Below are 25,651 nucleotides of genomic sequence, written 5' to 3'. Positions count from 1 at the left end.
GTGAATTTATGATATGTCGTGATAAACGACAAAACCGTCCAAGCAACATAAACACGTTAATTTACGCTGTTGAAAAATAGCATTATTGCTCATTTGAGCACAAACATTGCAACTTTTTTTGTAGATTTTCTTACTACAAATTATAAGCTACTATATTTTTATTATACTTGTAATAACACTTACTATCCAAATAATACTACCGCTACTGCAAGAGATACACAGTCTGATTTTGAAAATTATGCAGATTTTTTAACCTGAAGTAGTAGGTGTTAAAAGAAGGCAAAATAACCGAACTTGCCTTATACAAATCTTAATGGTTTACAAGAGATCAAAGGAATCACTTTGTTTGGGAAACGCTGAAAAATTTCAAATTTGGCGGGCAGTTTTGACGTACGACCTACCTAAAAAGTCAAGTTTTTATGTCATTCAAGGTTATGTTTGACTTTTATCGTTTAAGTTTTTTGAGTTTCATCATGAATTTGTGATCAAATTTGTCAAGTGATGATAAAATAGTGCCTGCAACTAATTCAGAAAACAACAAATGCTTAAACAACAAAGTAAAAAGGCTATAATTGTGAGTAAAAGCATAAAATGAAACGTCAAAAAGGTGCTGGAAATGCCTGCGATCGTTTGCAATGCAAGAAACCTTCAAGTACCTTCAAGTACCTTCAAGTATTAGCCGTCATTTTGTCATTTCAAAAAAAAAAAAAATTGTAATCCATACTTTATTGTCATTATGATTACCGTCTTGATTATGATTGGTATTTTTTGGGTGGTAAATTTCAAAACTCGAAATTATTTTGTCATTTTCACAGAACGTTTACCTAAGGTAATGTACGACTGCTCTAATTTTGTTCATTCATGTTGGATTTTTGGAAAATCTGAACTTTAAACAGTTTAAATTTATTGCCAGAATAACAATATGCAATTATGCATGTCAAAATGCAAGAATCGAAAGTGGGGTTACCGTTCCTGAAGGTTTATTTACACTTTATGTGAATGTCAAAATAGTGAGAGCTAAAATTTTTTGCCGTCGTAATACGACGTGTCCAAGAAAGCCGAACTCGATTTTTTATTGATTTCATTCATCTATTTTCAACGGAAAGTTAAGCGTTGAACAAATCTGACAAACAACATTGAGACAATTTTTTTTCACAAACAACGGTTGACATGACGACGTCTTCCGCACACTTTTTAATCATCCGGTTTTTTCGATGGCGTTGAAAAGAATGTTTTCGAAAAGATAATTGTGAACGAATCGTAGAGATATTACAAAAACTATTGTACAATACACGTCCGTTAGGGCCTTTACTGTCTCGCCAGTATTATTCGACTCGCTCTGCGAGCTCGTCTCACAAAATCTCTGGCTCAACCGTAAAGACTGTCCTAAGGGACTTCTACTGTAAAATACTATAATATTTTGTTTATTATATCTCGCAAACACTTTTTCGTTTCATTGTGCCCCACCGTACCCTACATGAAAAAGAATAACCAAAAACGAGGATTATAAAACCTAACACTGTTTTTTGAGAAAATCTGATATCAATTTAGCAATTAGCTCAATTTAGCTCACAATTTTTGTAAAACACTATTAAAATAAAATAAGATATCCTAAAATAAAATGGAGCTTCCGCCTGCGTGGTGTACCAGCAAAGTGCAAAGTGAAACGAATCGTAACTTCACTTCATTATTTGTAATTATGTAAATATCACTTATATTGTTGATTCAATAAAGATTTACGAAGTTTAATTTTTTATTTTATGTACCTTGGGATTTGAAATGTCACTTTATGTCCCTGGGGACTAAAAGAGACACTTTAGTCCTGTTATAACATAACGGACTAATGTTAGTACTTTACTCCCGGAAGTGCAAAAATTAATTTAATCAGTAGCTTTAGGAACATCACGAGACATCTTCATCGAATATCAATAATTATTGTTCAATTTCGAAGCTTTCGGTCTTCTTTCATCGTTCAGTAGGAGAACAAGATAACAAACAATTCTTTCTTTGGTAGAGGTAGTAGCTATTTAACTAAGTTTTACACTAGATTTGCATTGTTGATTAGCAGTTAATTACATTCAACTTAAAAATGTAGCGAATTTTATGAAATCAGTGTTTTTCTTAGTTCACTGTGTTAGCTAAATTTGTTAAATTACGACGCACGTCACAGGTGCCAATAAATAATCGATGTTACTTTTCCTTCGATTGTAAATAGGTAGAAATAAAAATGTATAATTTTCAAAGTGACATAGGAAAGATTTAAATCAGAAATGTGAATTATGTCGATTTCTCTTTTACCTAATTGCTATTCAAACATTCTTATCTGGGTAGAATAGTGGTAGAAAGCAACCCCAAATAGTCGCACACCTACATACCCATTTTATATTTTGGGGGTGGTTTTATATTTGAGCAGGTGTATTTGCAAGCAGTGATCCGCGTGGCCGCCCGCCAGCTGTCACCGTGACTGCGTCCCGCCACCGCATCAACTTCATCATCCTCTTGGAGATTGATTACTTACCGAAGGACCGACCCGACCGCAAAACTAATAGTATTTTTTTTTGTCGCTGCTTAACTCAAGAATAGAAAAAATAATTAATTCCGAGATCAGAGCGACAATGAAAATCGAGATAGAGAGACGCGTGGTGGCCGCGTGCAGCACCGAGGGAATTGCCGTATTAAGAGAGACAGCTGGTCCATTTCTTCAACCCTCCAGAGGGTCGGGAGCCGGCAGGTCAGAGGGCATCGAGCCGTCGTGACTTACGTCGGACGTCTGAGTCTGCACCTGGCTCCAGTCTGTTACTAATAATGTGCCACCGACTAATAACCAAAATATCTATTTCGCTTCCTAATAGTGCAACTGAAAAACGGAACAACGGTAACTAGAGCAAAATCGCGAAAAGCAACAGCTTCACGTTATCCTGCCGTAGTACGGATGAAAAGGTTCAGTGGGCTATGAAAAACAAAAGTTCAGTCTCAGCCCGAGCCATACTGTCATCCGTAACAAAATAAATGTAGGTAACATCTAACGATGATGCATTATTAATTATTTAATTATGTAATTATGAAAAATAAGCGATTTTTTAAAGTTTTTTGAAACTACAATAGTTATTTGTGCATCTTTTTATCCGAATCTGAGGCGGAGCCGAGACTTGAAAACATGTGTGCATAAAAGGCACATAAAGGACAATTATTGCGTTTATCATCTGCGATGTCGTATTAGACATTTATTCATCACTTTCGCTGTTATATTACACATTTCTTCATCACGCTGTTGCTATCGATTATATGAACGTTCATTTTTCTTATTATGCACCAAATAAAATACTTTGGTTAAATTTAATTGTAAAATTTTCATTTATTTTCAGACCGTTTACTCGGTTTGGTCGGTTTCGTTGTTAACTTACTAAACAGACCAACAGATGGCGCCACGGCCCAGACCAAAAAAATGCGGCCGAAAAAGAGTTACTTTTCGTCCGCTTGGGAGTACGTAAAATTACCTTTTTCATTAAGGGTGTCTAAAAACATATTTAGAAGTAGCAGTTAATAAATAAGATTTTTTTTAACTTTAACAAGCAATTATGTACATATTTATTGCCTACAAATACATTTAGATTAATCAAAAAATGAAAAACCTTGATTTCCAAGATTTATTGTTTTGTACATTATTTTATCAATCTCTCTCTTTCTGACCTTTCACTTCTAATGTATAGGGGGCTTTCGCGTTTCTTGGTCAATGATTTAGTGTGGTCGAGTGGCTAGCCTAACGCAGATTATATCAATAAATACATAATAATAAAATAAATAAATTGTTTTAATTTAAATTATTTAATCGAGATTTCAGTTTCCTAATTTATTTATATCTATCATCTGAAATGTTTAAAAAAAGTCCTATTTAATTGTTAATTTACTAATAATTAAGAAAAATCAAAACAAACCAAAGGAGATTATGCATTTTTTAAATCTAAACCGAATTTTTCATAATGGAACATTTGACCTGCTTTTATTTTGAATACTGATCTACGAATGGATTTTTATGTTTCAGGTGTAATTGGACTCTTTTCTAATCACGTAGTATGTACTTTGCTCGACACTACTACCATAAATTATGTTTGCACTAAACTACAGAACTGTGGTTTTGGAAAAAAACAAAGTGTAATTATGGATGTAAATTTTGTTTTAAGAGTGTAAATAAAAATGTGCAAAACGCAGTACAACAGAGTCATATTTGCATATTACACCGGGTCAGTATCGTCACACGATTAATCAAAGTAAGCTCTTAATTAAGTTTTCCTCGAAAAGAAGATTAATTAGTCGTTTTTTAATTAGCTAACTAGTAACAATTATGCCCACAATCATTCCATGTCGTTTAAAAATGTTATCACAAATAAAAATGTAATAAAATACTGTTCAGGCTGTAATGGAGAAAATTGAAAAGGTAATTTCCGTGTTTAAAGTCATTACGGAACAGATTTAATTACAGCAAGCTACCCCGAATTAGACGAGGTGGCGAATAATAAAAGTGTGACCCTGTTATAAATTTGTTTTTAATCAAGATTAGAATGTGGTAGGTCTATTTCTAGTTGTTTCGTGACTTCAAAGTCTTAATTTTAACGCGTGAATAACCACTAGATCACGATGAGCCCACTTTATCTGCTAATGCAGAGTGGGTACTTTACATAGGTGTATTTATAGCTGTTACGGACTATTTGTGACATATCGGTTTCGGAAGTACCCACTAATGTCTGAAGTAATAGATTCACACATTATTTCTGTCGATGTCAAAGTAATAACAATTAAATATCTATTAGAATGGCTCGACATGGTTACGTCTATTAATCTATTCGATTCTTGTATGGATGCGACCTTGAAAATGTTGCCATTACTCTGGTGGAATACAAACATTTAATTATTAAATTAATACACCACTTAGTTAATTACCCAAAAGGCGATTAAACCCTTGACAAAATTAAATTTTGCAAAATTAAAATGTATCAACACGCACCACTTTGCATTTTTATTTGTGACTTTTTAGGGGGTAAATTTAATTAACTCATTGCCCTTTCGACACTCGACCGGATGCATATACACACAGTAACCTTCACTCGCTCAGAAAAAAGCCCTCCCCGGTGTCCGTTTTAATTGTCCTCAATAATTGAAAGTAATTCTCATATTTATTCATGGATTGGCTGCCTCTCAAATATTGGTTACCTTGCATGCTAAATACTAACTCCTGTCTCACTTTCATTAATAGCCCGAAGGGGAGATTTGTATCCGTCTGGATTTTTGCACGCCGGAATAGAGACCAACTCGCATAGAGTACAATCGATATTAAACGAACAAAACTAGTTCGTTCCTTCTTGCATAATTTATATCATGAATAAACAATGTCACGCACCACGACAATTTATAAAGAAATTATATTACCGGAGAAAGGACCAGCTATTTATTCGAACGACACGCTAATATTCGGCGAAATTTCATCCATCAAAAATGCCGCCGATAAACGGTGGTAGGTACGATTTCCAGTGAACAAGCGAACGACTAAACCGATCAAAATTTCCGAAGAATGAATATTGTATAAACTTCGAGGCCAGTGCTATTGATGTCAGGGTTAAAAATCCCGAAAACTTTACCCTGAGTAAGAAAAATTCATGCAAAAGATTCACCTTTAAAACTACGTTTGTATTTCAAGAAAATTAATCACAAAATTTATAATCATTTATTATTCATTAATTTGAAAAGACAACCCTCAAAAATTATTTTTCCACAAAATGCATGTTCAAGAAGTTTGGTCAAAACAAGTTGATAAAATATCAAATACGTATTTCTTCATATAATTTTTTTTCTCATAAGTGATTTTATAATGTCAACAATCTTAAGGCAAAAAGTGACAACTATTTCCTATTACGTTTATTAATAAATTAACAATATGAAAACATAAATTAATTACATAACTACTACCTGTATACCTAGTGACACTTATTTTCTCACTACTGTTTTTTAACAAGACATAAAATTCAGGTTGGGTTCAGACACAACACATAATAAACAGTCGTCGATTTTACCCCTTTATCACTTTATCAGAAACGGCTGTCATTCTTATTGGTTAGATAATTTCGCAAGTAGGTAAGGGAAGGTGGGGCAACATGGCGAAACGAACATGGCGAAACGGGGTGAGAAGGGATCCCCAACCCGTAATATCACAGGGTTCGCAATTATTTACACACATCAAATTTGTTTCCTCCGCTACTCAAGTACATACTCGTAGTATAAGTGCCATCAAAACGAGAGGATGTTTCGTCGAGTCAAACCTAAAATATCAGTTTGGGCAAATTCGTTATTATTTTCGTTATGCTATGAGTGACAAGATTATGTATTAAAATACTGAACTTTTGAGGTAATGGAAGGTGTTTGCAATGTACAATGCAGGTGAGAATCTTTTATTTAACTTGGTACATCATGTTTTGTAGATGAGCTTGAGATGACGTGCGATGGTTATTAATTATAATAAGAAATAGAAAAGCAAAATAAGCCAGCTAAACGTAAACGTAGATGTAATACTTTTTCTGACAGAAAAGAGAAAAATACACACGCTTTATGCTTATTGAAATTAGTCTCTAAGTTTGTTAAGTCAAATGAAAGATGAAAGATAATTAGAGTCTATTCCATTTAAGAATGCAGTAGATGTCGCTTCGAATGAAAAACACACTGGCGAACGCGGCAAATTTGAAAACAAACATTCCAAGCAAAATTAACAAAAAAAAAGTCATTAATGAACTTACGGTAGTGGTGTTCTAATAACAAAATTGTAGTTTAATGATGCGTTTGATAGAAAAACTCGATAAGTTTGACACTAATAACCAAAAAGTCGATCAAATATCAAAATTTGACAGTAGTTATCAAAAATCGACCATTGCCTTGGTGTAAACTTTTCTCTCATTTTGACCAATCAACGACGGGGAAATAGTCCATTTGCTATTCTATACTACATAGGTACACTTAAATGGAATAGACTGTAGATAAGTTGCTAGATCTGCGATAAATGGGCTCATTGTAGCTGCGCGGGAATTAAAAACATTAATAGCGTAGCTACACATGTCCCTTTTGTAATTGATGGTAATTGCTAATCGTTTGTATTTTAATAAAAATTTGGAAGATTGATTGCCAAATATTGTTTAATAAATGAATACAATTCTTAACCATCCAGTCTTGCCTTACCTTCCTTCCCCTACTGCATATATGGCGGACAAAAAAAGTATGCTGTAAAGCAGCCTTTAGGAACTTCACATGTTGACATGTATCAATTAAATTGTGTCTATGTTCTTATGGGTGACAGTAATAAATTTCAAATTTTAATTTGCAAACGTCAATCATAATGACAATAAAGGTTAAAGTACATGCAATTTTTGTGAAATCACAGGAAAAGGGTGGACGAAATTTTTTGACCGGAATAGTACTTATACATATTTTATTGGCCCTTTTATAGTTATTTACGAAATGAGTGCGAGAAGACATTTTTCGCACATGAGCGCATTATTTGAGGCACGAGCGACGAAGGAGCGAGTGCTTTATTTGCGCGAATGTGCCGAATACGTCTTCTCGCATTGAAGTTCGTACAATATTTTTTGAAACGAACATTATGTCTGATTTGTCGTATACCTTTTGTGGATAGAGTAGCGCTTGTCCATGCGATTGCCAAAGTGTCAATCGAATTAATAGCTATTTATTTTCACTCTTTCGAAATTTTCGTCATCCGAATTGGAGAAATGTCGTTTTGCATGATTTTGAAACACTAGTGCGCGAAATCGACGTTCGCGCACTAGTGCTTCAATGTCATCCAGAAAACATTTGCACTAGTGCGCAAACATCGATTTCGCGCACTAGTGCTTCAAAATGACCTCATTTTGAAGGTGGTGAGTTCAAAAAAATATTTTATGAAAGAAGAAAAATATATGAAATTTTATATGTATGTATGTACTTAAATAAAATAAAAAATTAAAAGAAATTTTTCCATAACGATGCATAAGGAACCAAAATGAAAAGCACCTCAGAAAATGCCATTTTGAAATCTTGATTAACTGTCTGAAATTACGAAATGAATTGATTTGATCGTACTTAAGGCAGAAATAATTAGAGAAGTAACTACACCGTGTAATTCCACAAGTGGAACACTTAGTAATCTAAGCAAACATACAATTCTACATCCATAACTCTACGATGTCACACATCGGCTTCCAACAGTATCCGTTACCACCCCAATACATGCGTTAGCATTTTCCATAATTGGACGTGGTGCGATATGCAATAATTTTTATTTTGTTATGGTTATCACTTTCGATCCGGATTAGTCCAAAGAGCACCTTAAAACGGGACCAGCTGCGTACTCAATCTATGAGGCAACACAATCCGTAAATATTTCCCTTTTGATAAGCGGTGGTTGTTGGCACCATTTGGAGATGTGCGAATTCGCGGAACACAACAATCACATTACACATTCATCGCTAAATCCGCAATTAAACAATTTGCTTGTTGGCTGATGCCCAGCGAAACAATTGGGGTTGTTTGATTTTATTTTTCGCCGGATGAGCCGGATTAGCCGTGCGCAATCCGGATCCGGTCCTGTCCAACCGGACACGGCGACTCGTGCCTAATTTGCCCGTCAATGTCGGGGTTTCCGGGGCAGCGCCCTCCGCACAAGGTAACCCATTGACTGAGTTACGTACGACAATGAGACATCTCGCTATTCATATCTAATATACATTAGCATATAAAGATGACCACATGAAATAATATTTTCAAATCATGCGCGCCGACAAACTGGCCGCAAATCCGATCCGCAAGGCCAAAAGTTACGTGGCCGCAAGGCGCAAACATGAAAATAAAACGTGAATAAATAACGAATCATCTTCCACCGTGCACCCCGACGACTACTCACAGTTATTAAACATGGCCGCTAACTACCACGACAATAGAATGAAACTTGCGGAAATGCTGCCGCATTCGAGGGGGCTTCATAAATCATGAGTCCCCCCACATAAGAAACCGATCTATCGCACGTGTTTATTGATTTTCAAACACATAAAAGACCCCGTTGGCAGAAGAAGAAAAAACAAGTCATCGTTTACCACATCAAAGAAGTGGTGAACATGTGGTCAAATCCACCAACACTTGAAGGAAACACCGGTTCCAGCAGACAGAAATAATCCAAATCTGCGCCTATAAGGGTGACCCAGACGTTTGTGTGCGGAAGTGTGGCGACACGATGCACCGGGTCATCAGGTCAGGATGTGGCGCAAGATTAATATTGGCATCTGAAAAGTGCCATCATGCAACCACGTCTCGAAGACAAATCTGTACACCTACACCTGGCAGAATTCGATGTTGTCGAATAAAAATCGAGGGGAAAATAAAAAGTTAGGTTACATTATTTTATTCTTCCACACCCCATATTAAGACAACTCCAAATTTCTTCCTTTTCAAGACATTACATTAAAATTAATTTTTCTCTACATACTCGTACGTCAATTTGTCACAATTAAACTGTCATTTGAGTTGTGCGTCTTCAGTTACTGAGGTGGTAGATGTTTGAAATGTGAACGGGCTACATGATCTATTAATCTATAAAGAATGTGAACGGTATAGGAAAAATTGCAATAAAAGATTTTGTTGACAAACATTAACCACTAATCAATTTTGCTTAACTCATTTTCTATTGAGTCTCATTTGAATAGGTACTATGGCGGTCAAAAAATTTTGGCCGTCACTTTCTTGACATTCAAGTAAAGTGTAAATAAACCTTTAGGAATCGTAACCCCACTTTCGATTCTTGTCAGTTTGACAATCAATTTAAACTGTTTGAAGCACGTTTGAAGCTCAGATATTCCAAAAATCCGACATGAATGAACAAAATTAGAGCAATCGTACATAGATAACCTGCGGTAAACGTTCTGTGTAGTAGAAATGACAAAATAATTTTGAGTTTTAAAATTCACCATCCAAAAAATAACGTTCATAATCAAGACGGTAATCATGATGACAATAAAGTACAGATTACAATTTTTTTTTTTGAATTGACAGACAATGACGGCCAAAATTTTGTGGCCGGCATAGTACACGGGAACAAAGCGTGAACAAACAATTTTCAGTCTTGTCTATTAAGCAAAATTTTGGATGATTAATTTTGTAGATCTGAGTAACATCGTAAACACTCAACAGGAAATACAGTTTAGTTGTCATAATATTTTATTTAAATTTTGGCCCCTATGTTACATTCCGTTTGCGAAAATATGGCAATGAATTGTTAAAAAAGCACTTCTCTTTACATTACATTACAATTTTGCTACAGAAAATAAATCTGAACAGTCTGCTCATGCAACAATGTTCTCATTCTGGTGGAACGCTAGTATTTTTACACCTTAGTTAATATCATTAGAAAGACAAATCTGTTCCTTGGGCTCTTTTATGTTCTGTGATGTCCTCTCATCTATGTCAAACCTTCCCAACTCTTCACTTTTTATGCCTTTGTTATATTTATCTCTTGGCAATTTCTCAACAAAAATTTTACTGTCTCGCTTTCTACATAGGTATACATAATCGACCCCAGATTTTTCATGTCTTCGGTGATAATGACGCTCTGCTCTCACATTATCACCTATATTTTTAATTGTTGAACTTTCTGTCATCTACAAAAACAATTCTTATTTCTTTTGTCCGAATGTGTATTCTCATTTATGTAAAATAAAAATTCCCCAACATACTCATCCATCACCTGTCTGAAGCATATGGTCCATTCGGCACGTATCTAATATCCAAACGGACATTAAACGTCACAGAACTGGCAAATTGGGTCCAAATAAACGGTAAATTGAGTTATTCTGGAACGACATAGATGCACCGGTATTCATATGTTGTGACGGCCTCTGTGATTGACCAACGGGGCGTGGACAACCAAACAACCCCTGTACGTTGGGGCTAAATTTCTACACAGGTGGCCGCAACCTAGGTCCATTAGGGGATAGCCGACTACTGCACACTCTACCCCGTATTATCGAATTAAAGATGCAGTTTGTTACGCTGATGTATTGTGCTGGCTTTCCAATTCGACGTGTCATTAATTTGTTAGTCGAATCTATTACATCACGGCTCTTCATCCCGTCGGTTCAGCTAAACGACGATGGTTAATTTGTAAACGCTGGCAGCATTTAATGATTATCTACGACGACATTGTTCGCTCATTGCCGCGAACCGCCTGCTCCTGCTGACAAACACACCATTGTCGTGTCCCATTTATGTTTTCCCCGGAAACAATGTAGCAAATAGAGAGGCCGTAACAGTGGAGTATGCACGGGAGAGAATAATATAATAAAATAGTAAGTCCTCGCAAGCAACCAAGAGCATCTGTCACCGTGCAAACATCGTAAACCGAAACCCGACACCCACCACATTCGGAAGTGGCACAAGGTGTCAGCCATAAAGTGTCTCTCTCCTGGGCTCCTTTCAAAGCCAAAGCGACTGATATCAAGTCAGAGCGGAAAACTATTTTTAATAGGACACCATATTTTACCACACTGATCTGCGCAAGTTTTAACGCCGTCTGCCAGGACATTACCATGCACCTAACCCAGATACGATCTAATCAAAATATCGGTATGGGAAACGATACATAGGACTACATGTTCCAAAATCATGTTTCAATATAATTATCAATATGAAACATTCCAGTAGCATTTACCAGAAAGTGCTTAAGTACGTAATACTTCAAAATGTGTGCAAGATTGCGCACATTTCCAAAACAACTTATCCGATTGATACCAAAATCAATAATATGATTTGAATCCTCACTGAGATCACATTTTGCAAGAAGAAACATTTAGGTGGGTGCATTTTTCCAAAAGTTATCGTGAAAGAAAGAATGGTAGATTGTTCAATGAGCGTATAATGATGGCTATTATTCAAGAGAATGAAAATTCCAACACGAGCTGTAGGCGAGTGGTGGAATCGTCCGAGTGAATAATAGCTATTATACACGAGTTGAAGACTATACGTTCTCCACGACTATACCAAAAAAAAAACAATCAGATCTGTCGTAACAACTTCTACGACTAATGAAATGACCAAACATTTTACTAGAATTCTTTTTTTTTTCACTATTTAAAACAATGTTATACAGTTTAGAATGTTTTATTTTTTTTTTGAGAAAATGTATGCATTTAAAAGTTTAAAAAAAAAACAAAATTCATGTAGAAATTTCTGCTTATTAACCAAACGGGACAACTGTTTAAATTCTACGTTTAAAACGTATGGATAGACGTACGATTTGACTTTTGTTTTTCATGACCCATTAGACCCTTAAATTTTCTCACTCATAACTACTTTATAAATTAAAAAGCAGCACTTAAACCTTTTTGGAAAAAATGTGCATAACACTGTAACACAACAGACACTACTTCAAACCCTAGATCCCGCTATCAAAAACATCTTTGTGTTTAAACGAGAGAACCTCATCACTATTCCCTTCGTTGTAACCGTTTGACCCTAAACACCTAAAAAACAAAATATAAAAGTTGTCTGACTGTATAAAAAAGTTAAAGATGTGATGATAAGTGTAGTTGGCAGACATGCCAGCCCTACATACCGGTATCCACTCCAGGCGCATATTACAGGGATATAGTAGCGTAGGTGTACAGGGGATGAAGTGTGCGGCGTGTGCGGATGTTGCACCGTCGGCAGCTGTTGCAATGAACAGTTCAAATTACCACAACGTTTTGGTAGGTATATAGGTGGGTATATTGTATATTTTAAAGCTGGCAATCTACCAATCAAAAGTGTAACACAGAAGAAATTTAGAAATTTATGTATAGCGATTTTGTAAAAAAAAAACAAGCTAAATTTAATAACAACAACTATAACGATAAAACTGCATTATGTACTTCAAAATTTTTATCAAATGTACATACGAATTATGCAGTAAGATAATCTACTTTTAACAGCAAATTATGTAAATTAGTAAAATTTTTAACAACATTTCAGAAATAATTCGTTAACACAGAAACCACAAATAGTACCACAAATAATTTTAAGTGGTACGTAGGCGAATTATTGTATCATCAAATTATTACTACACACTACTATTATCTAATTTCCTATGCACTTAACACTGAATTATAAAGACCGTAAGAAACGTTTACCTCGAAAATCCTTTTAGACATTTGAAAAATAATCTCTTATCTTTAAAAGTAGAGTAAAGATGAAATGTAGAAAAAATTTTTAAAAAACTCTTGTTAACATAATTATGGAACAATGTAAAAATTAATCAGAAAAAGATGTTTTCTTTTTTTTGGTCCACTAAGTACATAAATCTTAAAACGTAATTTTTCTTTCTACAAATAGAAGTTTAATAAATTTATTTTTAAATTTCATCAGAAAATGTGCACCAAACACAACCCTCAAATCATATCCCGATGGCCATCAATGTTCTAAGAATCCACTTTTGCGCCACCTTAAAAAAGGCAAAAAACTCCTCACTCTACCTACCGTTAGACACGCGTTCAGCTTGTAAAGAGTGAATAAGTATATCCTTCTCCATATCCTACTCAAAATTCAAGGGCCTGCAACCAGATTACACGATAGTGTATCTAAGGATTATAGCCCTTATCTAGATAGGTTATCTTGAGGTGTTGTATTGGGCTCAACTCGCTTTCAGCTTCCACAATGCAAAGAAGTTTGACAGTCTAACAAAATATTATCGTAAATCTACCTTAAATATTTATCAACGTCTTTCCGTACTTTGCTACTGATTGAAAGACACCGTAGATCGTTCGGAAAGAAATTTCTCAACTAATATACACAGATGTATAAAATATATTTGTCAAAATATAAGCTATTTTTAGATGCATCTGGACGGGGCGGGATGCTGCTTGTTTTTATTACCGTGATTTATTGTGAACAGGGATTACGTAAAATTGCTTTTAAAGCTGTTCAATTTGTAAGATGTCTTACTGTTTACCTGTAAAATGGTTTCGGTAAGACTACATTATTTCATAGTTAATTAAAACTGCGACAGAACTGTCACCTTTAAAAAAAATCTTAAACTGAGGAGACAGTTCGTCCCTATTTGTTCAGGACGGATTTGTCAAAACTGACAAAAAGCCCATGTTAACTGCGTGCGGTTTCCCGTAAGACGATACAGTCCCCTGACAAAAAAAAAGCATTAAGAAGTCGGGAGAAAAAAAGTCTAAAACGGGGGAAAATACAAAAATTCTATTAAAAAACGACTACTTCGGAGGTATAGTCTAATTGGAAGATTCTGGTTGCAACGGGAGCAAGATAATTAACTTTCGATTTACGTTTCTCCACAAGTCTGCATTTAAAAAACCCACTAGATATTTATCTAAAAGTTTGTTGAGTGAAGAGACACACCTTCAACATAATAAAAGTATTTCTAAAATTAATTTTAACATCTTATCTAAGAAACAGGTAGATCACGAAGACGCCGCCAGACACCTCCACAACGTGATGTGTATCTGACCAACACACCTTCCAAGTTATGAATATTTAATAAAAGAAGACAACTAAATTCGCAGCAAACAAAGATACAACAGTGTCCGTTTGGGTAGAGGCATTCACAATAATAATGTTAATTTCGACAGATTCTCGAATGTTCGATAAAATGCTCAACCAATTGGCTCAGGTTATGACATCATCTAATGTAACCGAATTACATGCAACTTCCTCAAGAAACAATACCTTGCGATTAGAACAACCTTCATCCTAATACCAAATTAGGTGTTCCGCTGCACCAGTAAAACTTCATGCCCTATTTACTAAAATCCAAGGTGCATCACGCAAAAACTCCAAACGGTTCATCAAAGCGAATACAAAGGCAATAATGACTAGGTCTTATTCCAACATCCAATTTAGTTAATTTTAAAGAGGTCTGCAGCAGGCTCTTGGGGAAACAGCAGCATCAGAAGAAAAGGATACGTGCGAACATGTGGAGTTGATGTATAATTGCGAACCACATGTGAGTGAATTTGAAGTGTCTAACCGGGTATTAGTAAGTAGAGACAGATGCAAGTCGGCAACACGTGCACACGTGGCACTCTGCGACCATCTTCCTTCTTCCTGTAATATCCTCGTGTCTACCTGCTCGCATTCATCATCTCGAGGGTGGCATGCACGTTATTCCGAAAACAGAAGCCGAATCCAGAAAAACCGACTTCACCTTAATCGAACCCTGAAACTACACAAACGACACTATTTTTAGCGAGAGACGGAATATGATGTCTCGCGACTGTCGCCGTCCCAAGAGCTACAGCTGGTACCGACGTGCATGGCCAGTTAAAATGCAAGTCGCGGGCAGACCGCTTGTCTAGGAAGCCATCCGGTCCACATCTCATCCGGCGTTTGCGGTATGTCGAGGCACATCCGACGAAATTTGGAAAAAGAACGAATCACACCGAATATTGCATCGAACACTCTCCATTTTCTGTCGGCATCCTCGAACACCAGGTTTGCCATCTGCTGAAACGCACCCGCCGATGCTGTATCAAGATGATAAAAAGCACAAATAAAGACCAGCTCCGATTTAAACTGGAACCGGAAGAGGCGGGCATTTGGCATAAAGGAACAACGCCAGCTTTCAAAATCCACAACAGCACTTCACGTCTTGGTTTGTGGGCCACCCTAATTCCCATCTTAAATGATCACTACCTTAGAAAAAATTAGATTGTCGTTTCGGTGTTTTTAAAATACCCTACGCCTCAGACGTACCGCACGATTCAAATCTACATTTTCGTACCTTCTCGACCACGATCGAGTCCTGAAGTACTTTCACCTTGCCGTGCGTCAGTTTAAAGGACATTCTACTTTTTTTCCGAGATCGATGGTGGCTTAAAATCGTGTCCTGCTTGAAAGAGGCAGGTGATGCGAGATCCTTCTGGTATCGCATTTTCTTTCGGGACAAGTTTTTACATGAGCCTGAATCACGTCTGGTCGATTCAAGGGAGAATTTATATGGACACCTCTTCTTCCGTTTTCTGACAACAGAACGTATTATTACCGGCATTATGTTGGCTCATTGGCGCGTACGATATGCAATTCATTGTATGTATAGTCATGTAACAACGAAATTTTTCGTTCTGCGAAGAAAATTCAAAAAAAGACTACGCAAAGATGAAGGAAACGTGATTCATCAATAAATACGTGCAAAAATCAATAAAGGAAATTTATCCAGTTGGCAGAAGAATACAATAGCTTCATTAATCAAACGGTTCATCATATTTAAGCATCCTGTACGTGCTTTCAGCTCCCCTTCATCCTCGCACCTCGATTTCTCGTACTCTCCGCGAAATCCCGAAGAAGTAACCAACCAGTTCGCACGAAATCATGTCGGTTGTAAAAGATCAAATCTACATAAATTGTAGACGATGATGTGCTGAAACGGCACAACTACATCTAATGATTCTGTTGTCTTCCAACGAGTAGTCCGGCATCAAGTGGTGATTGCCAGCACGTGACCTAAAAGACTTGGGCGGCGGATATCCTCGCGAGTCGTGTACCGGACTGTTGATGAGAGTGTGCGAAGCCCACTATCCTCCATCCACCGGCATCCACTGTCGGCTAGCCCGTGAATGACTCATTCATACCGTCTGTACGTTCTTCGTGTATCGGCGACACCCATGCAGAGGATCATAAACAAGTACCACTGCAGTACCTCCGCTGCACTATGAACATTACCGATGAGATTTTCTCCCACGCGATCCCAAAGAAATTGGTCAATGCAACAGTCTGTTTTCGAATGCTTTAAATCATCCAAGAAATGTAGGTGGAAAATCTTTCATTCATGTTGGATAAAATGTACACGCTTGTAAGTTGTTGCTGCATCCTAAAGAAACCGACTTCCTTTCACAATGAATCTTTGCACTAAAACTTCCGTTTATATTAAACACGTTCTTGATACGTTTTCTAGCTGAAGGTATAAATAAAATGATCACTATTATGTAAAAGTTTTGATTAGAATAAAAGTGCCCAGTCAATTTATATGTACAGTTGTTTTATGACGTATGTCCTAAAAGTTTTGGCACAGAATTCAATAACTTTAAATTAAATAAAAATGAAATAACATCAAGTTACCTTTGGTAACAAAAATTTGTTTACTTGGTTGACTGTAAGTTGAGAGTTAGTTACTTTGAATTTGTTGCTTTTACAATGTCGTATAAATTAGAAGCAATGCATACCATGTATAAACCTCCCGAAAAGTGGAAGACCACGGATATTTACTGGCTTCAACATCACCATGCACATACGTTTTGTTCGGAAAAACGATAACCCTCCAAACTTTCCTCAGACTCGCCCAATCGATGATTTTTAGGCTTTACTGTCGCGGAAGGTTTATGATAAAATGAGGAACAACTAAGGCGGCGAATTCGTGAATTTACGAAAAACTGAGAGAAGTTGATCTAGAGTCCGTCCCAGCGCCTGATGAGAGACGTTTGGTAGAGGAGCATGGGCCACTTCAGTTAATTTTATATTTCAGTGAATCATTATTTGTTTTTTATACCTTGACAACGAGATATATTAAGTAGGCTATAATGCCCTAGGGCGTATAAATCATAATGCCCGCTTATTACGCCCGCTCAAACAAATCGTCATAGATACGAGCCACCGCAAACTAGGAAATTTAGCAAAATCAAGTTCACAATTTATAAAAATTTTAAATGTTCACAAATTCAAATGCAGTGAAACATAAAACGTTGTATGCACCACGGGCATTACTCGATGTTTATGCTCTCGGGCACCTTAAAAACTCTCGGGCCTGGCGGCCCTCGACCTTTTAAACTGATTGCCCTCGAATATAAACATCTTCATAATGCCCTTGATACATAAATAACTATAATAGTGAAGTTTAGTTAAGTATTAATTTGTACTTTATGATAACTAATAAGTGTTTGAATAAATTAATTTGATACTAAAGATACATTTCCGATTATTGTTTTATGCCAAAATTTTTAGGATATACCTACATTACATATGAATAAAATTGAAGTATCTGTCTTTAGTCTGTTATTTCGATATTTAAACAAATTTTCAAACTTTTTGAGTCACTTATGCGTGCGGTACAAAAGAACCATTTTAGATATTTGTCGTCTGTCTGGTTCTCTGATTGAATTACCTTTATTTAAAAACTAAAATGGATCGATTTTCTTCAAATACAGTTTGTTAGAAAAAGAAAATGCCTGATCGTGTTCTGCATTATATTTTATGACAATATGATGTTAAGGAGCTGCACACTAACGATAAATCTGTGTCGAGTATTTTGCGGTGAAGTGAGTTTTCCCCGCTTATTTCTGTTTCGCCGATTTTAATCTAAGCAGCGCCGATTGCAATCGTGTCACATCACATCTCATGTTTTTTACGTTGCAGTTCTAAACGCTCTTACTTCAATTTCGTATGGTCTAAGGCACTATTATTTGAATTATTTCCCGAAATTCTTAATTCTTAACTGGCTTAAGTTCTGAATTTGTTAGTTAATAGAGGGCAGCTCGAATAGAGATTTACACGAACTTTTAAAGAAACTTTCAAATAAAAGTTGAACCTCACATTCCCCAAAAATTTAATTAAGTAAGCATTATCTACCCATGTGCAAATGCACCACAGATATCTTGAAAAATCTAGTAAAAGTCTTTTTGTTTTTGAGATACAAATTATTGAAAATTTGCCCGAAATTTCCAGTACGCTATTGAGTTGAAGTAATTGAGAAAAAAGAAAAACGGTACTGGAAATTTCGAGCAAATTTTCAGTGCTTTATATCTCAAAAACAAAAAGACATTTACTAGAAAAAATGTTTGTACATATTTAACTTCTATTCATCGTCACCACTCGTACCGATTTTTTTTTTTTGACATGCACTTCGAGGACACTGTAGAACTAAGATACGTAAATAATGTCAAAAATGTATTAAGAAATCCAAACAGCCTTTACATTAATTTGTTTCTTAAAAATGTTACAACGTTGTTGAATGGTTGTAAAAATACGTAAACTCCTTAATCTTAAAAATAATCAGTTGTAATACGATGAGTAGTCAATGTTATGCCGATTATTTTTGCGCTTTCGAATTCGACTCGTGCTGCGCACTCGTCAAATTCACATCCCACCGCCGTTGACATAAGTAACATCACCGCAAAAACGATCTGCATAACATTGACTACGAATCGTATTTGGAGGACTGTTTAATGAATCTAATTCCTCGAATTTTTTTCAGTTTTTCAAATTGTACATTTCAATTTTTTAGAAAATAATTTTTACGTGTTCATTTTTCGCTGCAAAAAAGTTGAAATAAAGATTTTCATTTGCTAAAATATTCACTTCAATGACTAGTACAATATTGTATTCAACAGACAATTCAATGAACCAAATCAATGATTAAAATAAAATATTTCAAAAGCTAGTTTGTAAATCTGCAAAGAAACGTGCCGGAAAATACGCGGAAGTCACGAGAGTCTGTATGGCGTCAGTTTTCTCAGTTGTTGGAAGAAAAAAGCTAAAATATTCACTATAACCACTAGTGGAATCCCCAGTTATATTTTCACTAGCGGAATATTCAGTTATAATACCACGAGTAGTCAAAGATTGTCGAATATTTTTGTGGTGGTATCACGAATGGTCATTCGCTTCATGAACACCATGAGTGCGTAGCACGAATGGTGTTCAAAAGCGTAATGACCATTAGTGATACCATGGGAAAAATATTCTACTATCTTTGACTACGAGTTGTATTCAACAGACTATTCAATGAACCAAATCGATGATTAAAATAAAAATTTTCAAAGCTAGTTCGCAAATCTGCGTTACACATGATTTCATTGTTCAGTTAACTTCGTAAGAAAGCAATAATTTCCTTAAATAAAAATAATAATTAAGGTTTATTTAAAATATTCACCTCGACCACTAGTGGAATAGTCAGTTATATTTTCACTAGTGGAATATTCGCTGGAATTTTCTGTTACTAGGCTACGAAAGTACATTTCTGCTATTTTGGTTTTTGGTTAATATTTGAAAAATAACAGGTGAATTGAATAGTCACTGGAATTTGCTGTTGCTAGGCTACGAAAGTAAATACATATCTGCTATTTTATTGGTTAATATTTGAAAAATGAGAGGTGAATTAAATAGTCACGTAGATAGATTTTTGCCTCCTAATCTCCTCCTCTAACATCAAATATTCCTTATACCGCTTGGGAATAGAATTATCGCAGGTTGCAATGTTACGAATTCGAGAAAAAATCCGCTGAACAGATAAGATAACGAAAATAACTGCCTCTTTACTCAGAATAGCACGTCAATCCATTGCCGAATTTGTTGTCAGTTACTACAACTTTTTACTTAAACATTTGTTGAGAAATATGTAAACTACAGAGTTTGTTTTCATAATTTAGTCATTCCTAACTAAAAATATCAGGTCAAATCAATCAATCCTGAAACAGCCTTCATCTTAAATTATCCCTGGAGCAGTCTCACTCACGTGAGTCACAAAATTTACGGAGTATTAAGCAAATTAATTCAGATAGGTTACACGTTTGTTTTGTAACACAGTGCATGCAATTTTCCGTGAATAGTGTCACTGCAATAAAACAAAAATTTTATGTGTAGTTTTTAAGATGGACGTGGTAAATCGTCAGAAATAACATGATTACTATTACAACTTTCAATAGTAAAATTATTCGCTAATTGTGCCGTTACGAGTCATTTTACTTGTTTAAATTACAATTCTCAAGGAAAACGTTTCGTTTGTAAACTGTTTTGAATAAAATCGCAAGCAAATTGCGTCAGTACATGATTATTAATTACATATCTGCTGCTCGATCTACTATTATTCTCATTTAAATAAAAAATAAAAAAAATTACCTCGTAACGATGCAATGATGCGCTCGCCATGGTCTCGTCGATTCCCTGAAAATCGAGAAAAAACCAATTAAAGCATCTAATAATAATAATTAACGTGTAAGATTTAGCGTGTGATAGTGTTAATTGTAGAACCTTCCTTCACGACACAACATAAAGTGCTACGACTTCTTTACCATAATTGGGTAATGACTTGCTTGCATCATAAATATTTAAGAATTATTCCACATTATGCCACTTACAAATGTATTATCTTATTTAACGTGAAGTTGTACGTTGTCATAAAGTGGAATGAAAAGAAATTACACAGTTTCGTTGTCGGTCAGAAGTTCTGAACGCACGAGACAGCCCAAGACTAACAGCTTTCCCTTTTTTATTTGCATCGCTTATTGCTGTCGTGACTTATCAATATCGAGCACCCTCCACCACTTGCACCATTAATAGGGGGTGAAGCCCAGCACTCGCATAATCGCCAGGTCTTTGCCACCGTTCATGGGAATGTGCACGCACTCAATGGCTGAAACGCCGGACTTTATCCCACGCAATCGGGAAGACAATCCGTTATTACTATTATTTTTAGTTAAAAAGGCGCAAAACGGGTAAACATTTCAATTTTTAACGAAGTAAATGGCCGCTAATTATGATGTGTAGACCGAAATGTAGTTCACCTCAAAAGCAATAATTGGCAGACCTTCCGCCCAATAATGAGCCCTACAATTTTCGCCAGATATTCTAAACACGCATTCTCCCTTATCAGTCGTTCGTTCCACAACGCAGATGTAAAATACACATTGCCAAAAGAAAAATTTAAATCTTTACAACCTAAATTTTGCAGACAGTTTAAGTTTGCTAAACACGCTCTCCTATACAATACAGTAATACACGATTAGTACCTCAATGTATTTTGAAAACAGTCTCTCAAAAAAAATTGTTATGTAAGGTATCAATTTGTTTCCTTCATCGTTTAACTAGTACGAAGGCCTATCAGAAAAAGAAGAAAAAAGTGGGGGTTGTCATTTAAAAAATTATTGATGACGTCATTATTAGGAGATGTCATAAGTAAAGTACTGAAGAAAATGCACTTTTTAAAAACAAAGTTGACCTCTTCGAGGATTTTTCTCAGAAATTAATACTTACAGTTTTATCAAATTTATTCCGAACTTTACGAATACACTATACAGGGTGATTCATATAGTTTCATAAATATTTTAACCAGTGGCAGATTCCGGTCTCAAAATTTTGGTCATACATCAAAAATTTGCAAAAATTACCATATCGGTTTTTTTACTATTAGTAAATGCCATTCTTCGCTAAATTATTCCACTTTACGTCCTATGTAAAACAAATGTCATGAATGTCATAATAGAAGCAAACAATTGTTGCTTTAGAGAGAATATTGGTATTATAAAGTTCGCTTTAGTTTCATTTTGACAACAATGTCTGACAGTTCATTTATCTGCAGTTTTTAAAAGGTGGTAGCACATTCTTCAACCTTCGAACCTAGACATTTTTGTAAGAGTGTCTAGGGGTTGGAATCTACCACCGGTTAAAGTTTGTATGATACTATATGAATCACCCTGTATATTTCAACGGTAGTTATTTCTGGAATATTTGATACCCCCAAAATATTTATTTTCCTCTTGTGTGATCTAAACTTTGGGTATAGAGCTAGTTTTAAAATAATTTTAGTTTAAAGTATGTAGCTCAGTTTCATTTGTATTTTTATAAAAACTTCCTTTTATATACAGACGTCCCAAAAAAAGACAAGTCCATAGTTCCCTTATTTATTGAAGGATCTATACACCAAATTAAATGGTTGTGAATAGGCTACAAAATGGCCTAATGGAATCATGTATAGTCCCAAGGCCTTCAAGGTTAAACTGTCAAAATATTTTGAATTTGACGATAGTAGTGGGGTTTTTTATTTTTATTTTTTCGTATTTCTGTGATACTTGTGATACATTGCTGTTTTCACAATATAAATCTCTATCAGAATTACTTAAAAAAAAGTATGTGTTCTAATTTGAAAAAAAAAAATATTTTGACAGTTTAGTCGTGAAGTCCTTGCGGCTATACGTGATTTTATCAGGCCATTTTGTAGCATATTCACAACCATTTCATTTTGTTGTCTTGATAATTAAAATCCTCCGATAAATAATGGAGCTATGGACTCGTCTCTTTTTTTGGGACACCTGTATATGTTTGACTTTGGCTGTTTCAATATCATTGAAGTAATTTTAATATCAACAAGTATGTCCAAAATGCACATTACTGAAATTTAAAAATCTTCTTCCAACAAAAACAAACAATCAAAGTAAATGTTCAAAGTGATTATGATTTTTATTATTAACACTATGCTAATTGTTTTTGGAAGTCACAATAAACTGCTCTAATTTCATTTCGGATTTTTTTTTCTATTGCTCGATTGTAACCGGCCGATTGAAGTGAACTTGCTTTTGATATGACCCCATAAAAAATTTAGTGGAGTAAAATCAGGAGATCATGCAGCCATTCGAGAAATTCCCTTCTACTATAATCCTTAATTATGCGCCAATTTTTAGGAAAATTTTTATTTCTTTTATTGTTGTTTCAGTCGATTCACATCAAAATGACTTTGTTGATTGCTGCATTTTCCTATTAAATTTTCTGTGGCAAAGTTACCTTCTAGTATTTTCTGCTTTACATAGTTGGAGCCTTGCACGCAAGGATAAACAACCAATTTTCATATATGTTTGAGAGTTACTGCAGTTACATTTACATCCTTTAATTAGATATTGTTGCATTTCAAATAAAAATTCTTCCGATTTGATATTCGCATGATCTTGATTTGACGTCTTTGATGTTTTAATACGTTGACAGATTTATCCGATATCCGTAAAACACAACAAAAATATGGGATTTGACATTATTATTATTGCGCGGAAACGGAAAGGGGCAGAAAAATGAAAATTATCGAAAATGTTTGTTGAAAAGGTCACCGGAAAGAATAGTAGTTTATTTGTGTAAATTGGGTTTTTTTGGAACGAGTGGGCCAGTGTAAAACGCGCGTGAAACGAGTTGAATACAACGTTTTTTGTTCAACAAGCCCCTTAAAAGCTCCAAATCGCTTAAAAATCTTTAAAATTAGCTTGACGTTTCGTTTTGACAAGTGGTGACATTTATCCAAAATCCATTCACATAGGAGAAAATTCTCAAATTCTGACAGTGTCGAACAAAAAAAGTATTTCCATTTGTGCATACCTTTAAATTAAAAAAAAAAAAAAAAAACATCTAAAAGCTGAAGTGTTAGGTACATGTTTTTTTTTATTTTTTTTTTTTCAATATTTTGTTTAGCATATTTCGGAAGTCTGAACCTGTACCAGCAAAATCGATTAATGTAGAGCACAGAAATAAAAGACAGCTGCCTTTAGCATAATAATAATTGGAGGAGCTGAACCATGATTGCGGCACTCGCCGAAAGCGGCACCACTAGCCCATGAAACCGCAGCTTACTGCAAACTGCTGCAACCTGGACCGCTCTTCTTTTGTTTTAAACTAATGGACCACGTAAATGCTGGAGTTTCCGAAGCGTGCAGTAGGACACCGGTCGCTTCCCACTTTTTCAGTTTATTTGCATATTGATATATCGGCGTTTATTAAGGTTTCATAAAAAAAATATAACAACAAGGAAGATAGAAAGCAAAAAATACGACTTCAAAAAGTAGGTAGATAAGCGCTGTATAAAGTTCAGCTGCTCAGAAACTGATTCAGATTAAACGAAACTAAGTTTAAAATAATAGCAAAGAAAATTCGTGTAGGTTGTGAAATTGAACGTCATTTCCTGGTTTTAGCTACGTGACTTATTTGAACACAATATCAATAAATATAACATACCTTTGAACTTATTTCACCGATGTTTTCTTAAATCTCTTTATAAATATCTTTCGAAAGTAATACACACACACATGTCTGTTTAAGGAAATTTAAAGGCCCCACAGATGATCTGATTTTGGTCACATCAAAAGTAGAATCAGGTCATGTGTAATCGTGTCGTCTGACATGATCCTGCGGGATGATCTCAAAGGGCCGCATGATCAAATTAGATGATCTGTAAGATTGTCTGGTAATCTAGAGCTTGTCAATAGTGTAAGATAATAAAGGAACATTATTGTTATTTGTATTTGATATGGATAAAATGTGTACAAGGCATGATGTGTTGGTTCTGTTCAAAAATCAGGTCGTCTGTAAGCAAAACCTGCTTTTCTCAGGCTGCCTGTCGAAACGACCAAATCAAATCGTCTGAAGAACCTTTTAATTCCTAGGACTAGTTCGCTTGTAGATGCCAATAGTCAAAAAATGTAATTATTGAGTTTTTAACTACATATGTAGTTTCTTTCCAACAGGAAGAGTGGTATATCTGTCAATTCAATATTGGATTCCATACTATGCTTCCATAACTACGAACATTTTTGTGCAACCGTACGCGAAACGAGCACTTCGCGTACCTAAAACAGGCCTCGAAATCCAATTTCGCGGCCGTTGCTTTTAACGACGGCCGTTAAAGTAAACGTCATTTTAATATTTGATACAAATCAGAGTTTCCATGTAAGACTGGCGTTTAGATTTTTCGGGTGTGAAATTAGAAACCGCAGAATTTACAATACGTACTTTTTAACTCTGGAGGAATACCTACACTTTCAATACAATTCTCTTTCGACATTTTTACGATTATTTACAAAATGAATTGTTTTATTTATGTCATTTTCATAGC

General features: G+C 35.3%; 1 protein-coding gene across 5 annotated transcripts in view; it reads right to left on the bottom strand.

Annotated features, from left to right (window-relative positions):
* The window catches only part of LOC138124201 (pro-neuregulin-3, membrane-bound isoform-like), a 115,807-nt gene that overhangs the window by 82,393 nt on the left and 7,763 nt on the right, over window positions 1-25,651 (bottom strand). For 3 of the 5 annotated variants that reach the window (XM_069039166.1, XM_069039157.1, XM_069039175.1), the window contains exon 2: window positions 20,905-20,949. The gene's annotated coding sequence lies outside the window, so the exon portion shown is untranslated. Of the gene's footprint in view, window positions 1-12,634; window positions 12,730-20,904; window positions 20,950-25,651 lie in introns of all 5 variants that reach the window. The other 2 variants (XM_069039192.1, XM_069039184.1) reach the window with 1 other exon arrangement.

The sequence above is a fragment of the Tenebrio molitor genome, chromosome 1 (assembly GCF_963966145.1).
Source record: "Tenebrio molitor chromosome 1, icTenMoli1.1, whole genome shotgun sequence".
Taxonomy (NCBI): domain Eukaryota; kingdom Metazoa; phylum Arthropoda; class Insecta; order Coleoptera; family Tenebrionidae; genus Tenebrio; species Tenebrio molitor.
Note: the sequence above shows the minus strand (reverse complement) of the source record. Positions and strands in the feature narration are given on the sequence as shown.